The sequence below is a fragment of the Xenopus tropicalis genome, chromosome 6 (assembly GCF_000004195.4).
Source record: "Xenopus tropicalis strain Nigerian chromosome 6, UCB_Xtro_10.0, whole genome shotgun sequence".
NCBI classification, from domain to species: domain Eukaryota; kingdom Metazoa; phylum Chordata; class Amphibia; order Anura; family Pipidae; genus Xenopus; species Xenopus tropicalis.
In genome coordinates, this window is record NC_030682.2 from 143,818,733 (window position 1) to 143,839,599 (window position 20,867).

Below are 20,867 nucleotides of genomic sequence, written 5' to 3' on the forward strand. Positions count from 1 at the left end.
TTGACCTACAGTATCAACCAAGAGAGCAGATACCGTTGTCCTAAAGTATCAACCAAGGGAGCAGATACTGTTGTCCTAAAGTATCAACCAAGGGAGCAGATGCAGTTGTCTTAAAGTATCAACCAAGGGAGCAGATACTGTTGTCCTAAAGTATCAACCAAGGGAGCAGATGCAGTTGTCCTACAGTATTAACTAAAGGAACAGATACAGGTGTCCGACAGTATCAACCAGGGGAGCAGATACAGTTGACCTACAGTCCTACAGTATTTTGACATGGGACAGTTTTAATGGAGTTTCCAAAAACTCAAGAAGCTTGTTTGCCATGCATGGAACAATGTGCCAAGTGCAAAATGCCCTGATTTCTGCTCCTGAGGAGCATCACTGTACATGGGAATGCAGTGCAAGATGCTTGTAATCACAACACAGAAGCCTACTGCCACGAGACATGTTCAGTACAAAAACACATTAACCCTAATTTATAATAAAAGGCACTAAGTTTGCCCAGGAGCAGTAACTCATAGCAACCAATAAACAGGTGACCGGTAAATTCTACCTGCTGATTGGTTGCTATGGGTTACTGCTCCTGGGCAAACTTTATTACATACCCCTTATTCATTGTACCCTGCAACCCAAATTCCTTCTACTTATTGCATATATTCAGTTGAATCATTCTGTATCTCTCTACCTTTACATGCGACGGCTTCTGTTATGCATCTGCTATTCCAGTGGATCCACAGACTGCGCTGAGTGCTGGTGGGTCTCTCCTATATCTGGTGCCTCGTGACTCTAAGGAAACAAGAAGGGCAATGTCAGTATTTCCTTATCTGTAACAGTCAGGCATTATCTGTTTGCAACACTGGAGGGAAAATGAGGGTATGATATGTACTTTTCCCATCCAAACCCATAGGCTGCATTCTGAGCAGTTAAACCCAGGGAAGGGATAGGCTGGATTCTGAGCAGTTAAACCCAGGGAAGGGATAGGCTGGAACCTAAGCAGTCAAACCAAGGGAAGGGATAGGCTGGAACCTAAGCAGTTAAACCCAGGGAATGGATAGGCTGGAACCTAAGCAGTTAAACCTAGGGAAGGAATAGGCTGGATTCTGAGCAGTTAAACCCAGGGGAGGGATAGGCTGGACCCTAAGTAGTTAAACCCAGGGAAGGAATAGGCTGGATTCTGAGCAGTTAAACCCAGGGAAGGGATAGGCTGGATTCTGAGCAGTTAAACCCAGCGAAGGGATAGGCTGGATTCTGAGCAGTTAAACCCAGGGAAGGGAGAGGCTGGATTCTGAGCAGTTAAACCCAGGGAAGGAATAGGCTGGATTCTGAGCAGTTAAACCCAGGGAAGGGATAGGCTGGATTCTGAGCAGTTAAACCCAGCGAAGGGATAGGCTGGATTCTGAGCAGTTAAACCCAGGGAAGGGAGAGGCTGGATTCTGAGCAGTTAAACCCAGGGAAGGGATAGGCTGGATTCTGAGCAGCTAAACCCAGGGAAGGGATAGGCTGGATTCTGAGCAGTTAAACCCAGGGAAGGGATAGGCTGGATTCTGAGCAGTTAAACCCAGGGAAGGGATAGGCTGGACCCTTAGCAATTAAACCCAGGGAAGGGATAGGCTGGACCCAGAGCAGTTAAACCCAGGGAAGGGATAGGCTGGACCCTTAGCAATTAAACACTGCATTATTAACAGGGAGTTGTATTGTGATACATAATTCAGAAAAAGAAGAAAAAGGTATTATCTGTGCAAATCTGACTCACAAGCTATCGATATGTTATTCCTGTCCCTTTATTGGGCACAATTCCAAGCAACGTGGCGCTAAAAAGGCGCCGGCTGTGAGCTCTTTTGAGCAGGAAGCCTTGATGCCTTTGTGGCAACGGGTTGCACTTGGCAGGCTTTGTCCCTGGCCTCCCCGCGCCGGCACTGATTGCCGAGCACCGCGGCGCATGTCAAACGTAGAATTCTTATCTCCGCAAAAACACGCCGGCGGTGCTTAGTGCTGCATTCAAACAGCTCCGAAAGGTGCTCGTATTCCCATTCTTCCAACAGAAAGCAACAAACAAGCCACTTGATAATGTGGAAAAGTACACGGGTTAACCCCTTGAATGCCAAAGTAACGGCGCAGACCTGCTGACGATCTATTTGCCCAGACCAGAAACACCAGGAAAGGGTTACAAACTAAATACAGATAATGTTTCCTTAGTGCACATACCCTAACACTTGGCACCATTTACACAAAGCATAATACCTGCATTTTGTGATCCAGTTTATGGGGGGGGGGGGCAGATAAAGGAGAACTAAAGGTATTAATACACAAAGGGCCCCTGCACAGGCAGCAACCATCTCTCCAAAATGGCTCTTCTCCAGTGATGAGCGAATCTGTCCCGTTTCGCTTCACCGAAAAATTCGCGAATCAAGGCGAATGTCAAAAAAAATTGTCGCCCGCAGCTATTCTTTTGTCGCCCACGGCTATTCTTTTTTTGCGTGGCTATTCTTTTGTCGCCCGCGGCTATTCTTTTGTTGCGCAGCTATTCTTTTGGTGCCCGCGGCTATTCTTTTGTCGCCCGCGGCTATTCTTTTGTTGCGCAGCTATTCTTTTGGTGCCCGCGGCTATTCTTTTGGCGCCCGCGGCTATTCTTTTATCGCGTGGCTATTCTTTTGTCACCCGCGGCTATTCTTTTGGCGCCCGCAGCTATTCTTTTGGCGCCCGCAGCTATTCTTTTGGCGCCCATGGCTATTCTTTTGTCGCCCGTGGCTATTCTTTTGTCGCCCGTGGCTATTCTTGTGTCGCCCGCGGCTATTCTTTTGTCGCCCGCGGCTATTCTTTTGTCACCCGTGGCAATTCTTTTGACGCACAACTATTCTTTTGAAGCCTGTGACTATTCTTTTTTGATGCGGGCGACAATTTTTGGATGCACGGAAAATTTTTCCGCGCCAAATTTTTTCATCGTTTCGCGAAACAATCCGCCAATGGCGAAACGTGGAAATTCGCCACAAACCCCTGCCTGCCGAAACATTCAGGGTCCATTAAAAGGGTTGTTCGCCTTTGAGTTAACCAGTTAACTTAGTAGGATATAGAGCAAGCTATTCCGAGAAAAGTTACAATTGATCTTCATTTTTTTATTATTGGTAGTTCTTTACAAAATTATTTTACTTTTTTTACTCTCCAGTTTGGAATTTCAGCAGTTATCTGGTTGCTAGGTTCCAATTTACCTAAGCAACCAGGGAGTAGTTTGAGAGAGAGACTGATATATGAATAGGAGAGGGGGCTGAATAGAAAGAAAATTACAAAAACAATAATAATAAAATCGTTTTGTTGGCCCATTTGAAAGCTGGAAAGAGGCAAATATAGTTCAAAAAGTATAAAAGATAAAAAATGAAGACCAATTGAAAAGTTGCTTAGGATATAACATATTAAAAGATAACTTAAGAGCTGCTGATGGACTGCAAGTTCTGGGGGCCACTGGGCATGGTCCCTCTTTTGACTCCGAGCCTCCTGCTGCAGTGACACAAGGTTTGGCCGATGGCGACGATGACAATTTATTCTCAGGATCAAATATTGTGGACAAACTTATAAATCAGATTTCCCAGCATTGTTCTGAGCGCTGGAAGGGTAAGGAATGCGATCAGTTATCCCCGGTGTCTATTCTGCGCTGGGCCAGGCTGCCAGCTGCCCCAAATGAAGCCTCTGCCGAGCTGCCAGCCCCCCCTGCGCGAGCCCCCCCTGCGCGAGCCCCCCCTGCGCGAGCCCCCCCTGCGCGAGCCCCCCCTGTGCGAGCCATGGGAATGGATAAAATCAGACAAAAGACACAAAAGAAAAAGTTGGATTTTGGACAGAAGTGAAATGAATGCCCAGGGGACAGGTTGGCTTTCATGCTGGCTCAGCGACTGCCGCACAGGTTGAAGCCTAACAAAATAAAGTAAATGCACTTGTAACTGTTAGATCATTAAGAGTGGGAAATCCATAATGGGGGGGACCCTATGAAGGTAATGTGGGCCCGTTAATCTCTCCTGTTTACCTTCCAGCTTGTTATTCAGACTGCTGTCTTGTTGCTAGGGTTACTGACCATCACAACCAGTTTTAGAACTCTTCTTAGATTCTCTCTTATGCATTGTTCCAGTCTGTCATTCAGACTGCAAGCTTGGTGCTAGGATTATTGACCCTTACAGGCTCTTCTCCTACTCTTATGCTAGTCTGTCACTGAGACAACCGCCTTGTTGCTACACTGAGTGACCCTCACAGCCAGTCGACCCTTTCAGACTCTCTTCTACTCACAGTTGAACTTTGCCATTCAGACTGTTGCCTTGTTGCTAGAGTTACTAACCCTCAAAGCCAGTAAGTTGTTTTTAGAAACTTGGGTATTCATTTCCCAGTCTGTCATTCAGACTGCTGCCTTGTTGCTATGGTTACTGAAAATAGCAGCCAGTTAGCAGTTAGCAGACCATCTCCTATTCAGCATTCAAGTCTGTCATTCACACTGCTGCTTTGTTACTAGAGTCACTAACCTTTACAGCCAGTTAATCATTTCTATTCATCTTTCAGTCTGTCATTCAGACCGCTGCCTTGTTGCTAGACAGTAAGCAGTTTCAGATCCTCTTATTCGTTTTCTAGTCCGTCATTCACACTGCTGCTTTGTTGCTAGAGTCACTGGCCTTTACAGCCAATTTCAATTTTCTGATGCTCTTATTCATCTTCCAGTCTGTAATTCACACTGCTGCCTTGTTGCTAGGCTTACTGACTATTACAACTAGTAGGCAGTTTTAGATCCTCTTATTAATTTTCCATTCTGTCATTCTGGGCGTGGTCAAAAAAAATTCCACATTTTTTTTGTGTCCATTGGTCCAACTGGGCACAATGGGAACCCAACACAAGCAATTCATAAGCAGGAAATAAAGAGCAGGAGGTGCCAGGAGGAGACATAGAGAGAACAGGGACGAAGGGCAGATGTGTTGGAGCTGGGAGATAAGAGATAAGAATGGTAGGAAGGAAAACAAAAGAGAACTTCGATCAATCACACTGTGAGCAGCAGAATTCCTCTGTGTGAACCCAGCACTAACTGTTATTGGTTATGGAACACTTAGGGGAAAAAACATCCTAGCAACCTAGCTTCCTGGCTCACCTATACAATCAAATGCACAAACACACTATCTCATGTATTATAAGGGATAATGTACCCCCTACTGTAAATGATAAGGATATTAGCAGTCACTGAGGGGTTCTGTGCCCATATAAAGGCACAAGGCTGCAGGCTGAGTTATACAGGGAACTCTGAGTATCACTCATGTATTATAAGGGATAATGTACCCCCTACTGTAAATGATAAGGATATTAGCAGTCACTGAGGGGTTCTGTGCCCATATAAAGGCACAAGGCTGCAGGCTGAGTTATACAGGGAACTCTGAGTATCACTCATGTATTATAAGGGATAATGTACCCCCTACTGTAAATGATAAGGATATTAGCAGTCACTGAGGGGTTCTGTGCCCCCCATATAAAGGCACAAGGCTGCAGGCTGAGTTATACAGGGAACTCTGAGTATCACTCATGTATTATAAGGGATAATGTACCCCCTACTGTAAATGATAAGGATATTAGCAGTCACTGAGGGGTTCTGTGCCCATATAAAGGCACAAGGCTGCAGGCTGAGTTATACAGGTCAGGGGAACTCAAAGATGACTTTTTAAATCCATAAGTACACAGAGAATGAATGGTCTGTACATACACTCTAATCCTATACTAACAATAACAACTTCAGCCCATATGTATAAAGGGAAGTTTTGCACATACATTCTATTCCTATGTAATACAGTGCATGTAAAGGTAAATACATTGAATATAAGACACTAATATAAGAACATCACTGACATTTCAGTTTATCGGTAAAGCAGACTGCGAAATGTTTAATAATGTGAAATAATCTAGATTTTAACTTATTGCAACTGTATCTTGTATTTATTTGTATTTATTGTTATACTGTGTATTTATCTATTATTATCTTAATAACCCCCCGTTTGTATTCATGTATTCTACTGTACAGCGCTGCGTACATAAGTAGCACTTTATAAATAAAGATATACATACATACAAATAATAATAAGAAAAAATGTTTTTTTGTCCAAATGCTATCTGTGCTATTATAGAGTCACTGAACAGCAGGAAATGCCTATTCCGGTATCTCACCGGGCCCTTCCGTTCATTCTCTCTCTCTATATACTGAGCCCTCTCTCTATATACTGAGCCCTCTCTCTATATACTGAGCCCTCTCTCTATATACTGAGCCCTCTCTCTATATACTGAGCCCTCTCTCTATATACTGAGCCCTCTCTCTATATACTGAGCCCTCTCTCTATATACTGAGCCCTCTCTCTATATACTGAGCCCTCTCTCTATATACTGAGCCCTCTCTCTGAGCGCATTACTTTTGACATCTATAATAAACATTTTTTTAAATATTTTAGAAACTTTATCTGTAAAGATAAAAAAAAAAAAAACCAAAGTCCATTTCCCAACCAAAAAAAAATGCTTTTAGCGAATGTGACCTTTAAAAAAATGAAATCATATGGAGAGAAAAATCTTTGAAATGTACATGAGAGGAGATCTTTGTCTGGCCGGAGAGACGTAAATACCATTTTAATGCGCCTCTCGGAGGGGCGCAATGTGGGACGAGAGCGGCAGGAAGCGGCGCGTGGCTCTGCGAGTATCTGCGTTACATTGTACCGAGGGGAGTTCTAAAGAATGTAATTGCTTGCCTGCGGCCTTCAGCCAGGGCTCTCTCACTATCTGGCAATGTAAAGGGACCAATTAATGGCTTTTAATTCTCACATGATTCATGCATTCCTTTCAAAGGGGACATCAAACCTCTTTCATTTTTTTTTAAAGCAACAGAGAATTCTGTCACAGTGGCACAGATTCTATCTCATCTACCCCCCCCCCCCCCCCCCCCCCCCATTGTAAGCAGCAGTCCTGCCCTGCTTTATGGCTGAGATTCTAGCTATCTGTATAACAGAGCATTCTGTCACAGTGGCACAGATCCTATCTGATCCCCCCCATTGTAAGCAGCAGTCCTGCCCTGCTTTATGGCTGAGATTCTAGCTATCTGTATAACAGAGCATTCTGTCACAGTGGCACAGATCCTATCTGATCCCCCCATTGTAAGCAGCAGTCCTGCCCTGCTTTATGGCTGAGATTCTAGCTATCTGTATAACAGAGCATTCTGTCACAGTGGCACAGATCCTATCTGACCCCCCCCATTGTAAGCTGCAGTCCTGCCCTGCTTTATGGCTGAGATTCTAGCTATCTGTATAACAGAGCATTCTGTCACAGTGGCACAGATCCTATCTGATCCCCCCATTGTAAGCAGCAGTCCTGCCCTGCTTTATGGCTGAGATTCTAGCTATCTGTATAACAGAGCATTCTGTCACAGTGGCACAGATCCTATATGATCCTCCCATTGTAAGCAGCAGTCCTGCCCTGCTTTATGGCTGAGATTCTAGCTATCTGTATAACAGCATTCTGTCACAGTGGCACAGATCCTATCTGATCCCCCCATTGTAAGCAGCAGTCCTGCCCTGCTTTATGGCTGAGATTCTAGCTATCTGTATAACAGAGCATTCTGTCACAGTGGCACAGATCCTATCTGATCCCCCCCATTGTAAGCAGCAGTCCTGCCCTGCTTTATGGCTGAGATTCTAGCTATCTGTATAACAGAGCATTCTGTCACAGTGGCACTGATCCTATCTGATCCCCCCCATTGTAAGCAGCAGTCCTGCCCTGCTTTATGGCTGAGATTCTAGCTATCTGTATAACAGAGCATTCTGTCACAGTGGCACAGATCCTATCTGATCCCCCCATTGTAAGCAGCAGTCCTGCCCTGCTTTATGGCTGAGATTCTAGCTATCTGTATAACAGAGCATTCTGTCACAGTGGCACAGATCCTATCTGATCCCCCCATTGTAAGCAGCAGTCCTGCCCTGCTTTATGGCTGAGATTCTAGCTATCTGTATAACAGAGCATTCTGCTCACAGCTGTGCTTTTGTGAAAAACAAGCCCATTGCAAAGAATGGGAAACCTGTTAGGCAGACAAGGATAGTGACAAGTGATCTAAGCTCTGAAACTCCAACATGAATAGTCGCTGAAACATGAACAATATAAATAGTGAATATCTAACTATACCTGGTGATGGATATTGCAATTGGCTTTGAGAGGCCACTGCTTTGCTGGGTGAAAGACACAATCACCTGACTGTGAACTGAAATAAACTAAAGGGCAACACCAACTAGACTGCATGCTTTACCTTTATGGTTATTACGGAGCAGGTCCCGGTCCTGGGATGGTCCGCCAGTCCCAATGCAATAAGGCTTCAGTTAAATGCCTTTATACTCTCCATGGCAAGAGGATGAAACCATCAATAATTTGGGGGAGTTCCTAGAACGGACCCCACCCTTTGTCAGCCAAAGGTGGGGGTTCCACCCTATATGTTGTAATAATTCATCCATTAAGACAATAAAGGCATTCCAAGTAAACTAAAGTGCCGTCACTTTTAGAAGACAGCGAAATGCGCTGTAACCTTCCCGGAGTCCCCGCGTCTCTCACGCATTTCAATCTGTTTACAGACTATAAAATTCTGACGACAAATCACTCAAACTCTTTTATTTCTTTTTCTCGTTCGTGTTTAACGTCACTTTGTTTAATGTCACTTTGTGTCTCCCTGCCCCTCGCATACTTTGCGATACTGTAACAAGCAGGGTAAAACCCAAGGCAAACAAATGCGCCGGGGAGCACAAACTCCCACTCGGGTCGGGACAAAGCAAATACACTGGAAGGGCAACTGACAGATCCTTTCAGTTCTGATAAGAAAGGGTTATTTTGCTATATTTGCTTTACAATTTGCTATGAGATGTTCGTCAATAAACAATTGCCCCCAAGGCCTTTCCTCTTACTGCCCCAGGTACATAGTTTGTTATGTTTAGATTCCTTGCTCTGCTTTGTAACTGACAGTCTAGCTCTCTGTTGCTATGGATACATTAAAGGGTTCATTTACCCGGGGTCAAACTGGGGTATCCGGGGCCCACTAGGGCTGCCACCTCAGGGGCCCCCAGTTGCAAGCTCCTCCAAAGCCTTTAACTACCTTTAATTTCTCCTTGTGGCTATGATCTGGGCTGGGGGTGAGCACCCAGGGTCAGATTCGGCCGCTGGGACACCGGGACCAGGCCCGGATTTGTGTAAAGGCCACAAAGGCCCGCGCCTAGGGCGGCACAAGTTTAGGGGCGGCATGCCGCCCCGCCGCAACAGAATTTTTACATTTGGCTCCCATACGGAGCAGTCGGGACCTCTCCCCACTGCTCTGTATATGCGCACTCAGGGGGGGGCGGGGCCGGCCTCGGGGGGCCGCGAAGTTAAATCCAGCCCTGACCGGGACACTGGTGGACCCCAGCGGCCCAGACCCGACCCTATTGCTGCTTCCCCAGGCCACCGATGTCCACCCCTTACGCATTTCACATAAGTGTGTTGGGCGGGGGCCCCTACGGGAGCTTAGGGGTGCGTGGCAGGGGCCCCTGTGGGGGACATGGCCTGCGGAGGCACCTTGGGGGGTGCGGGGCCCCAGACCCTGTGAGCACCCACAATTCCACAGGAGCGGGTCTGGGATAGCACAGGGCCGGGACACCAGGGTGTGGCCCACTGGTGGGCCCCAGCGGCCCAGACCCGACCCTATTGCCAATTCCCCAGGCTGCCGATCTCCTCCCCTTACGCATTTCACATACACGTGTTCAGGGAGGAGGACCCTGTGAGCACCCACAATTCCACAGGAGTGGGTCTGGGATAGCACAGGGCATAAGGGCCAGGGCCCACTGAGATTTTCCCTGGGTCCCACCCACAATTCCACAGGAGTGGGTCTGGGATAGCACAGGGCATAAGGGCCCACTGAGATTGTCCCTGGGTCCCACCCACAATTCCCCAGGAGTGGGTCTGGGATAGCACAGGGCATAAGGGCCCACTGAGATTGTCCCTGGGTCCCACCCACAATTCCACAGGAGCGGGTCTGGGATAGCACAGGGCATAAGGGCCCACTGAGATTGTCCCTGGGTCCCACCCACAATTCCACAGGAGCGGGTCTGGGATAGCACAGGGCATAAGGGCCCAATGAGATTTTCCCTGGGTCCCTCCGGCCCAGTCCCAGTTACAAAATTAACCCCCTTATAGCTTTAATTTACAAATTAAGGTCGGTGCTTTCCTATTTGCCAGAAGGTTTTCCCAGGGGTTTAGACCAATAGCACGTGGGGCTGATTTGGGTGCAACGATCATTGTGTTTTTTTTAGTATTAATTAATCTGCAATTACCAATTACAGTTTCCGTTTAACTCTGCATATCTGCTACGAAGCTAAAAATACTGTTTCCGTTATACATGGGTCGGACTTTATATGCTGAGCCGTAAGGAAGGGGCACAGACAGGCAGCTGACTGCTGTAGGGGGGGATTTACAGATGAAATAATAAAACAACAAGAAGATTTCCCTTATGAGGGGAAGCAGGACAATGGCGGCAGGGTGTAAATACACCGGCGGGGGCAACACCCTGTCATGTCATCCGAAACCCAAGCAAATTTGGCACGGGCGGGCGAATAATCACAAAGGGGTGTTAGATACGTCTCCTGACCCCAAACTATGTAGCAGACTACAGCTAATTAGTTTTCAGTTGAAGTCACTGCTCTCACTTCATTGTTTTACACGGGACGTCTTTCTTGCCCCCGACGCCCAGGCCGCCCTGTATATGGGCACCTTGACCCCTCCATTTTGTCCTTAGAGGGATTATTTTATTCTAAACAGAGGAACAGAGGCACAAAACTGCTATTTAATCAATGTATTTACAGACTACATTAAAGTTTATTAAATTTTGGTTTCCCTGTTCCTGACTGAAGGTGGCCATACAGATTTCAGCTTCTGATCCAAGTCCTTAAGGCTGATGGCCCACGGAACGCGTTAGTCTCCCAGTATATATTTCTGCTGCCACTGGGGACTGACCTCTCTGAAATGCCTTTCCACCAGTAACAATAGGAGTCGCCGGTGGAAAGGTCTATGCATTGCTTCGGCTTTCCGAATTTGCACAAAGTTGCCTGCAGGAGAAAACTTTGCACAACTTCACAATGCCAAAGCAATGCCATTTCAGAGAGGTTAGTTGCCCGTGGTAGGAGATCTATCGCGGGCAAGCAACTCATCAGCCTAACCGATTCAGAAGCTTATCTGCCTGTGTATGGGGCCCCCGACATGCCTCCCTGATCTTGGCGAAAATCAGGCAGGATTGATCTTCCAGTTGGATTGGGGACTGCGTTGGCTCACTGGTGCGGGCCCCGGTCCGATGGCTTTTATGCCCATCATTGCAGTTCAGTTGTTAGGCCCTAGCCTGATATCCCTAACCCAAGGTGGGCATATCAAGGAAAGATTTGTCTTGGTCTGGGTTGGGAAGGAGCTGGTCACAAGCAGTTCCAAGTTATTCACACCCCACGTATGAAAGAGACCATAAGGCTAACTTCTGTTTGATGGGGAAGGGTGCAAACCAGGAAGAAGCTGCCATGAAGCAGAACAAACTTCTTTTTATTGCCTCGAGGGTTCCATTAACTGAAAACTGTATCCAGACAGGCGGCTTATCTTCACCTTAGATCTCCATTAGTTTGCATGTGACCTCTTCTGATATTTGCATTCGGCCACAAGGAGAGAGTAACAGCCCATTCTCCTAACAGCTGGGGAGTACAGCACGGGTGTAGGTTCTGCTGTCACAACAATCGTATGGGTTGTCAGGATAAATAAAGGGAAAAGCAACTTTGGTGGATATTTTATCCACCTCCTGTATATTGTCTATGAGTCCTGAGCCCCACAGGCTTCCTTTCCCAAGGCTACAGCCCCAGTCCTGCACTCCTATTGGTCACATTAAGGTGCTGCGCTAATCACTGCATTCCCAAGGCACCAATTTGTCCGACTGGGGGAAATAAAAGAAGTCTCTAAAGCCTCTAATGAGTTCATAGAGGGCAATGCTAATGTTATTCGGCACTCTGGAAAGGCAAATGCGGAGAGTCACTCTCAAGAGCCAAAGGGCAGGTTCCCCCCCCAGCTGCTGACTTGGTCACGGCGTGTTCAGTAAAGTGGCATGACGAGATTTAGCGGTGATTGGCAAGTCTAATCGACCAAAGTGTGCCGCGTAGTTCACCCCAAGCCGTTCCTACCCCCCGCCACGCAACGTTCAGGATTAGAGGCTGAAAATGAAATCGTCGTGCAACTTTTATTTTTCATTTTGAAACCAATTTATTTCCTGGTATAAATAACGAGGTGACGAGTGACACGGCCAGGGATTAGAGGAGGCAGATTTGTTTTCTCATGGCTAACAGCCTTCCGTGGATAATGCAAATGGAAGCTTAAAAGATAGAGCGGCCAATTATAGAAAGATTTCTGCCTTCCTAATCCCCCCAGAAATGAACTAATATGAACTTTAGCCTTAATCCCCCGCGCCTGATTTCCACTGGTTTTAATTATCCAATTTATACTTTTGTATTACAACGGTACCCCTTGCACGCACACACACACATATATATATACACTGTTTATATTATCAGATAAATAGACTGTATCAGAAACACAATGTAAAACCTCTACATAAAGTAAATTAAGGTGGCCATACACGAGCAGATCCACTCGCTTGGCGATGTCGCCAAGCGAGCGGATCTTCCCCCGATATCCCCACCTACGGGTGGGCGATATCGGGGACCATTTAGGTAAAAAAAATAATAATCCGATCGTTTGGCCCTGGGGCCAGACGATCGGATTATGTGGGCGGCAATGGGGCAGTCGGATCGGGGACCGCATCAATGAGTCGATGCGGTCCCCGATCCGACCAGATTTTCTAACCTGGCCGATCGAGATCTGGCCAATTTCAGGCCAGATATCGGTCGGCCAGGCCGATCTGCTCTCCCCATACACGGGCCGATTAGCTGCCGAATCGGTCCAAGGGACCCATATCGGCAGCTATAGTCGGCCCGTGTATGGCCACCTTTAGAGTCATTTTCCAAAAGTTAAAAGGAGGCTTTGAAGGTCCCAATACATGGGCAGATTTAAGATGCCAATTCAGGTCCTTCACACCAATTTGGCAGCTTAACTCCCCAACAGGCCTACCCGATATCTGGCCAAATATTTATTATGCCGGTTTGATATTCCCGCTGGATCAGGACGGCATTGGCTCATTGATGCAGCCCTTGCTCCTACCGGTACTATTCGCGTCATTGTAATTCAGCCATTTGGGCCTAAGGTGGGAAGATCCAATCATTTGGCGACCTCGCAAAACAAGTGGATATTATAGTGTATGGCCACCATAGGGGCCATACTCAGGGATCAATGATCACTGCAGGGCTGGTTAAATGTCTACAATGGAGGCTTCATCAGTTAAAAGCCACCCAAGGCTACTCCATGCCCTCATTGGCACCCCACTCAGGATCACACATTCGGAGGACTGTCTGCCTAGGGCAGCACAAATTTAGGTGTGGCTGGGTGGCATGCCGCCCCTAAATTTGTGCCGCCCTAGGCCCTGGCCTTTGTGGTCTTGCCACAAATCCGGGCCTGATAGCCCAGCACAGCCAGCAGGTCATCCAGCAACGGGGGCAGCCTATGTAGGCAGTGTTGGGGTATAGAAATGAACCAAATGAGTTTCTAGTAGTGCCCCCCCACCCCTCTCCCAAATGCACATCCCTGCCCTGGGGAACCACAGGGAACTATACATAGACACGCGCTTGGGCAAAGCAAATAAGTGACTGTTCTGTTACAGACACACAAACAATTTGATTTTTTTCTGCCTTGGAACAAATATTAAACATTTATAACCAGCGCCGAATGCCGTCTGGTTCACCCTGTGCCAGGTCCTAGTCCATCACGGAGACGGGGGGAAAATGGAAAATGACTCATTGTTTATCAGTGTTCAGAAAAAGAAACACATTGGGCTGAAAAGCTGAAAATTGTGTTGGCGCTATGATAAATCTGGCTACTGCCTATCCCTTCCTGCTCAGTATCCCTACTGCCTATCCCTTCCTGCTTCTGGCCCTGTAGCAGGGGGGCTTCTGGCTCTGTAGCAGGGGGGCTTCTGGCTCTGTAGCAGGGGGGCTTCTGGTCCTGTAGCAGGGGGGCTTCTGGCCCTGTAGCAGGGGGGCTTCTGGCTCTGTAGCAGGGGGGCTTCTGGCCCTGTAGCAGGGGGGCTTCTGGCTCTGTAGCAGGAGGGCTTCTGGCCCTGTAGCAGGGGGCTTCTGGCTCTGTAGCAGGGGGGCTTCTGGCCCTGTAGCAGGGGGGCTTCTGGCTCTGTAGCAGGGGGGCTTCTGGCTCTGTAGCAGGAGGGCTTCTGGCCCTGTAGCCGGGGGCCTTCTGGCTCTGTAGCAGGGGGGCTTCTGGCTCTGTAGCAGGGGGGCTTCTGGCCCTGTAGCCGGGGGGCTTATGGCTCTGTAGCAGGGGGACTTCTGGCTCTGTAGCAGGGGGGCTTCTGGTCCTGTAGCAGGGGGGCTTCTGGCCCTGTAGCAGGGGGATATCAGGGAATAAATATCATATTCAATATCACTATTTAATTAACATCTGTGTGATTTTATATTTTAATCTATTGGGGTTTGTTCACTATATGGCACTTTATTGTGTGTTTTTGGACTCTTGCCTTGTTATACACCTCCTAATAAAGTTTGTTTATTTGATTATATATACTTGATGCAGGGTTATAATGTAGCCCTGCATGGTGTAAAAAATAACAGTGGAGGGTATATAAAGGTTGTTAATGCTACGCCTCCTCTATTAAAGCACCCAATGGTGTGAAACATAAGGAGGGCGGAATATGGGGACCATGTGGCACTGCGATGCACCATTGTATCGTTGGGTATAGTTTTGATTCCTACTTATTTATAACCATTAAATGTTTCACTGCTTTGTAGTGTATGTATGGGGGGCAGGGTGGCTTCTCTAATGCCCCTGGTTGCTAAGTGGCTTCCCTGTGGCTGTCACTCTTCCCCGCAACAGGGACACAAATAGAACTCAGCCAACAATCCTTCCTATCACTTTCAGTTGCTGAAACTGCTCTCAGCTGTGCCCGACTATAAACAGGCCCCGAGCAGCCGACCACTCCCATGACCCTCGGCAAAGTGTCGAGTTGAGCAACTGCAAGTAACTGCAACCCCAGCGTCCTTGGGCAGCCAGTGACTGGGATAAAATGCTGCATTGTGGGGAAAAAAAAACATGTCGAATGTACACAAAATTGCACTTTTCGTTCTACACTTGCAGAGGTAAATGTCCCCGTACTTATCAAATTCCATGGGGGCAAAAAGGGGTGGACTTACCCCTAGTTCCGGCCCAGTGGGCAAGACGGACCCTATAGAGCGCTATCATATTGCACTGGGGCTATATTAATCCTATAAACCCCTATAAATGTATGTTTTTTACCTTAAACTTCTGTATATAGTATTTGATAGACTGTAAGCTCTGTGGTACCAGAATTGTTCCGCCTCAAACTTCTGTGCATGGTGTATAGTGTGATGTTGCTTACAAAATTAGGAGTATAGATTGTAATAGATTGTAAGCTCTATGGTGCAGGGACATATTATGGGTAAAAAAGTCTAGGTATAGTGTATAATAGATTGTAAGCTCTGTGGTGCAGTTACATTTTGTGGGTGAAAAAGTCTAGGTATAGTGTGTAATAGATAGTAAGCTCTGTGGTGCAGGGACATTTTGTGGGTGAAAAAGTCTAGGTATAGTGTGTAATAGATTGTAAGCTCTGTGGTGCAGGGACATTTTGTGGGTGAAAAAGTCTAGGTATAGTGTGTAATAGATTGTAAGCTCTGTGGTGCAGGGACATTTTGTGGGTGAAAAAGTCTAGGTATAGTGTGTAATAGATTGTAAGCTCTGTGGTGCAGGGACATTTTGTGGGTGAAAAAGTCTAGGTATAGTGTGTAATAGATTGTAAGCTCTGTGGTGCAGGGACATTTTGTGGGTGAAAAAGTCTAGGTATAGTGTGTAATAGATTGTAAGCTCTGTGGTGCAGGGACATTTTGTGGGTGAAAAAGTCTAGGTATAGTGTGTAATAGATTGTAAGCTCTGTGGTGCAGGGACATTTTGTGGGTGAAAAAGTCTAGGTATAGTGTGTAATAGATTGTAAGCTCTGTGGTGCAGGGACATTTTGTGGGTGAAAAAGTCTAGGTATAGTGTGTAATAGATTGTAAGCTCTGTGGTGCACTGACATTTTGTGGGTGAACAAGTCTAGGCATAGTGTGTAATAGATTGTAAGCTTTGTGGTGCAGGGACATTCTGTGGGTGAAAAAGTCTACGTATAGTGTGTAATAGATTGTAAGCTCTGTGGTGCACTGACATTTTGTGGGTGAACAAGTCTAGGCATAGTGTGTAATAGATTGTAAGCTCTAGGGTAGAGGAATTCTTGTGTGGTGCAGAGTAGAAAATCTATACCACAGGGAATTTTAAAGATTGTAAAGTAAGTATAGATTGCAAGCTCTATGGTATACAGAATTTTTGTGTATGTAATACTGCATATACTGGGATATAGAGTGCGAGCTCTATGGTACAGGGTTTTGCTGTGTGTGAAAACTGAGTCTGCTGTTCCAGCATAGATTGCAAGCTCAGTGGTTCGGGTACATATTGTGCCTGGAAGCTTTAGGGAGCGGGGGCTTTGGGCAGCTGTAAATCCCATGTAGCTCAGCCCATAGAACTCACAGCAGCAGATAAAGATTGCGGTGGGAACGCTACAAACAGATGTTCTTTGCCTACAGCGAAATATTTAAGTGAAAACATTAAAGACTGTGGAGGAGCAGTTACAGGTAAGAAAGGGGCTTCTGTAAATGAGCAACGACCCCTTTAATATAAACATCAGGAAGGCCGGCCCCCTGGGGAGAAGGGGGAGGGGCCTGCGAGTTTTACTGAAAAGCCCGATTCCTACAAATAAAGGGCCCCGCGAGTCCCACTGTAACGGGAGCCGGAAAAGCCAATGGGAAAATGTTCAGGAATTCCACAAACTCTCTAACAAGATTCAGCAGAATTCTCACTCCATCTGAAATGTGATCGAGGCAAAAAATAATCGGAGTCACAAGGATAATATGATGAATTAGTGCTGTTTGGGGGCCACATCCGCTATATTGTCTATTGTATGAATATATCCTAGAGGAAACGGATAGGAAACACGGCGCTGACATACGCTAGGTCAGGGCTGCAGGGTTATACAGGGATAATGTACCCCCTACTGTAAATGATAAGGATATTAGCAGTCACTGAGGGGTTCTGTGCCCATATAAAGGCACAAGGCTGCAGGCTGAGTTATACAGGGAACTCTGAGTATCACTCATGTATTATAAGGGATAATGTACCCCCTACTGTAAATGATAAGGATATTAGCAGTCACTGAGGGGTTCTGTGCCCATATAAAGGCACAAGGCTGCAGGCTGAGTTATACAGGGAACTCTGAGTATCACTCATGTATTATAAGGGATAATGTACCCCCTACTGTAAATGATAAGGATATTAGCAGTCACTGAGGGGTTCTGTGCCCATATAAAGGCACAAGGCTGCAGGCTGAGTTATACAGGGAACTCTGAGTATCACTCATGTATTATAAGGGATAATGTACCCCCTACTGTAAATGATAAGGATATTAGCAGTCACTGAGGGGTTCTGTGCCCATATAAAGGCACAAGGCTGCAGGCTGAGTTAACCCCCAAGGATATCGTCGGATACACAATATATGTAAGGATATTATCATTAGCTAACTAAAATTTTCTAACTTGTCTGATCAACTAAACGACTGATCTTCATGGTATGAAAATTATGGGGAAGATAATTCGGAGCCCATACACACAGAAACAACGTTTTGCACAGTTATATTGGTGTGTGTATGGGCAGCTATAGAACACACACACAACTCCCAGCACCCCCCTTGCCCAACAGCTGTGTAAATACAATTTATAATGAGAATCAGGTTGAGCAAATGCAGGCAAAGTTTTGCCCCTATGCAGGGACCAATCAGCAGTTGGCTTTTTGCTGTTCTAGTGCTGTCAGAATAAATAAACACATGTCAAGATCTGCTTGATTGGCCCAGTGTCTATATATTTACCCCCTCAGAGAAGCTAAGTGGCCCTCCAGAGAAGCTAAGTGCCCCTCCAGAGAAGCTAAGTGGCGCTCCAGAGAAGCTAAGTGCCCCTCCAGAAAAGTTAAGTGCCCCTCCAGAGAAGGTAAGTGCCGCCCCAAAGAAGTTAAGTGCCCCCCCAGAGAAGCTTAGTGCCCCCCAGAGAAGCTAAGTGCCCCTCCAGAGAAGCTAAGTGGCCCTCCAGAGAAGCTAAGTGCCCCTCCAGAAAAGTTAAGTGCCCCTCCAGAGAAGCTAAGTGCCGCCCCAAAGAAGTTAAGTGCCCCCCCAAGAGAGGCTAAGTGCCCCCCATGGGGTTCTGCACTGATTAGAATTACCAGGCATGGATTCTCAGCAAAATTCCACATTTCACCGTTGGCGAATTATTTCACAATTTTTTCGCCCATTTTCTGGCAAATGGAAATGGCAAAGTGCCAGCTATTACCCACACTGCTTTGCAGAATCTTCCCCCATGAAATGAATTCCTGCCACCTTCCTCCGCCTCACGTTCCCCGCGCTGCCCCCAATCCCCGGCTCCCTGCGCCGCACATCGAGTTCCTACTCGCACAGCCAGAAATGGCAAACCCCCCAACTGCCTCCTCCATTGTGACTCACAGCCAGTAACTGGGGGCCAGTAATGTGCCAGCTTGATACATACGTATTGATACATACATACCTATATAGATACATACGTATAGATACATACATACCTATATAGATACATACCTATATAGATACATACGTATAGATACATACATACCTATATAGATACATACCTATATAGATACATACGTATAGATACATATTTATATACATATACAGATACATACTGTACATATATAGATACATACATATACATACATACATATGTAGATACATACATATATAGTGTAACGTGACTATTGTGATATCACTTACTGTAGCTCCACCCATTATATTATTACCCAGTGTAACTTGACTATTGTGATATCACTCACTGTAGCTCCACCCATTATGATATTACCTAGTGTAACTTGACTATTGTGATATCACTCACTGTAGCTCCACGCATTATATCACTCACTTTAGCTCCACCCATTATGATATTACTTGCTGTAACTTCACTATCCTGGCTTCAGCATTGTCATATCACATACTGTAGCTTCAGCACTATGATATTATTTATTGCAGCTTTATCCATTGTGATATTACCTACTGTAGCTTAACCCATTGTGATATTACCTACTTTAGCTTAGCCCAATGTGATATTACCTACTGTAGCTTAACCCATTGTGATATTACCTACTGTAGCTTAACCCATTGTGATATTACCTACTGTAGCTTACCCATTGTGATATTATCTACTGTAGCTTAACCCATTGTGATATTACCTACTTTAGCTTAACCCATTGTGATATTACCTACTATAGCTTAACCCATTGTGATATTACCTACTGTAACTTCACCATAGTGATATCACCTTGTTGTGTTGCCTGTAACCAGCTCTCCGTGCCCAGACAGTGATTCACTGCTCACATGTTGTCATGTTTCCAGTAACTGCCAGTTAAATGACTCTATATTTGCCCTCTTCATTGTCATCACTCTGCCCAAGGTGGCAAGTTCTGAGAATAAACACCCCCCTTCTGTAGGGTCACATACTTGGCACCTATGCCCCCCACCCAATGCCATTCACTTTCAGATAAAGGTTCAGACTGAGCCTTGGAATAGGGGTTACTCAGTACAATAAACTATGTCTCTTTTACATATAGATTGTAAGCTCTACGGGGCAGGGACCTCCATCCTCTTGTGTCTTTGACTCAACTGATTGCATCTGTATCTTGTATTTATTTGTATTTATTGTTATACTGTGTATTTATCTATTATTATCTTAATAACCCCCTGTTTGTATTAATGTATTCTACTGTACAGCGCTGGGTACATAAGTAGCACTTTATAAATACAGACATACATACATACATACCTCCAGATCCCTTTAATAATACCCTTTGAATTTTTGGAAAGTCCCTTTGTTTTGACCCTCCCCTCCCCCTTGTTTGTATTTTTTTAACCCTACATGTACAAGTATTAACCCATTACTGCCTTTACCATTCCTCTTATTTCACCCTGCCTTAAGGTCCCCATACACGGGCCGATTGTAGCTGCCGATATCGCTCCCATGGTCCATATCAGCCCGTGTAGGGGCAGAAATGAGGGGCCTGCCCGACCGATATCTGGCCTGAAATTGGCCAGATATCGATCGGGCAGGTTAGAAAATTCAGTCGGATATGGGACCTCATTGGCTCGTTGATGCGGTTCCCGGACCGACTGCCCCATTGCTGCCAATATAATTCGATCGTTTGGCCCCAGGGCCAAACAATCGAATTAGCCTACACGTTCCCTAATATCGCCCACCCATAGGTGGGGATATCGGGTGAAGATCGCCAAGCGAGCGAATCTCAATGTGTATGGGGACCATTAGGCCTGTCTATATTGGGGCTATAGATCAAATAAAGGGGGGTGTCCCATCCGCAGACAGGTCTGCCTTCAGGTAAAAGTCTCCACAATAATCAACATGCTGTAGTAATAGGCAGGGGCGGGCCTAGCTGACCGGTTGCCCTAGGCAACCCGGGGGGGTGCCATGGGTCATTGCCCCCACCAGGTATTTACAAGTGGTGGAGGCAATGACAAAGGAGCGCGGACTAGGGGTAGGCAGGAGAGGGTCCCGCAGGGTCGGACTGGGCCGCCGGGACACCGGGAAAAATCCCGGTGG

At 46.3% G+C, this 20,867-nt stretch overlaps 1 protein-coding gene across 3 annotated transcripts in view; it reads right to left on the reverse strand.

Moving 5' to 3' along the window:
• st3gal1 (ST3 beta-galactoside alpha-2,3-sialyltransferase 1) overlaps positions 1-20,867 on the reverse strand; it is a 72,203-nt gene that overhangs the window by 40,773 nt on the left and 10,563 nt on the right. For all 3 annotated transcript variants that reach the window (XM_031903269.1, XM_012964403.3, XM_031903270.1), the window contains exon 2: positions 686-786. The gene's annotated coding sequence lies outside the window, so the exon portion shown is untranslated. The remainder of the gene's footprint in view (positions 1-685; positions 787-20,867) is intronic.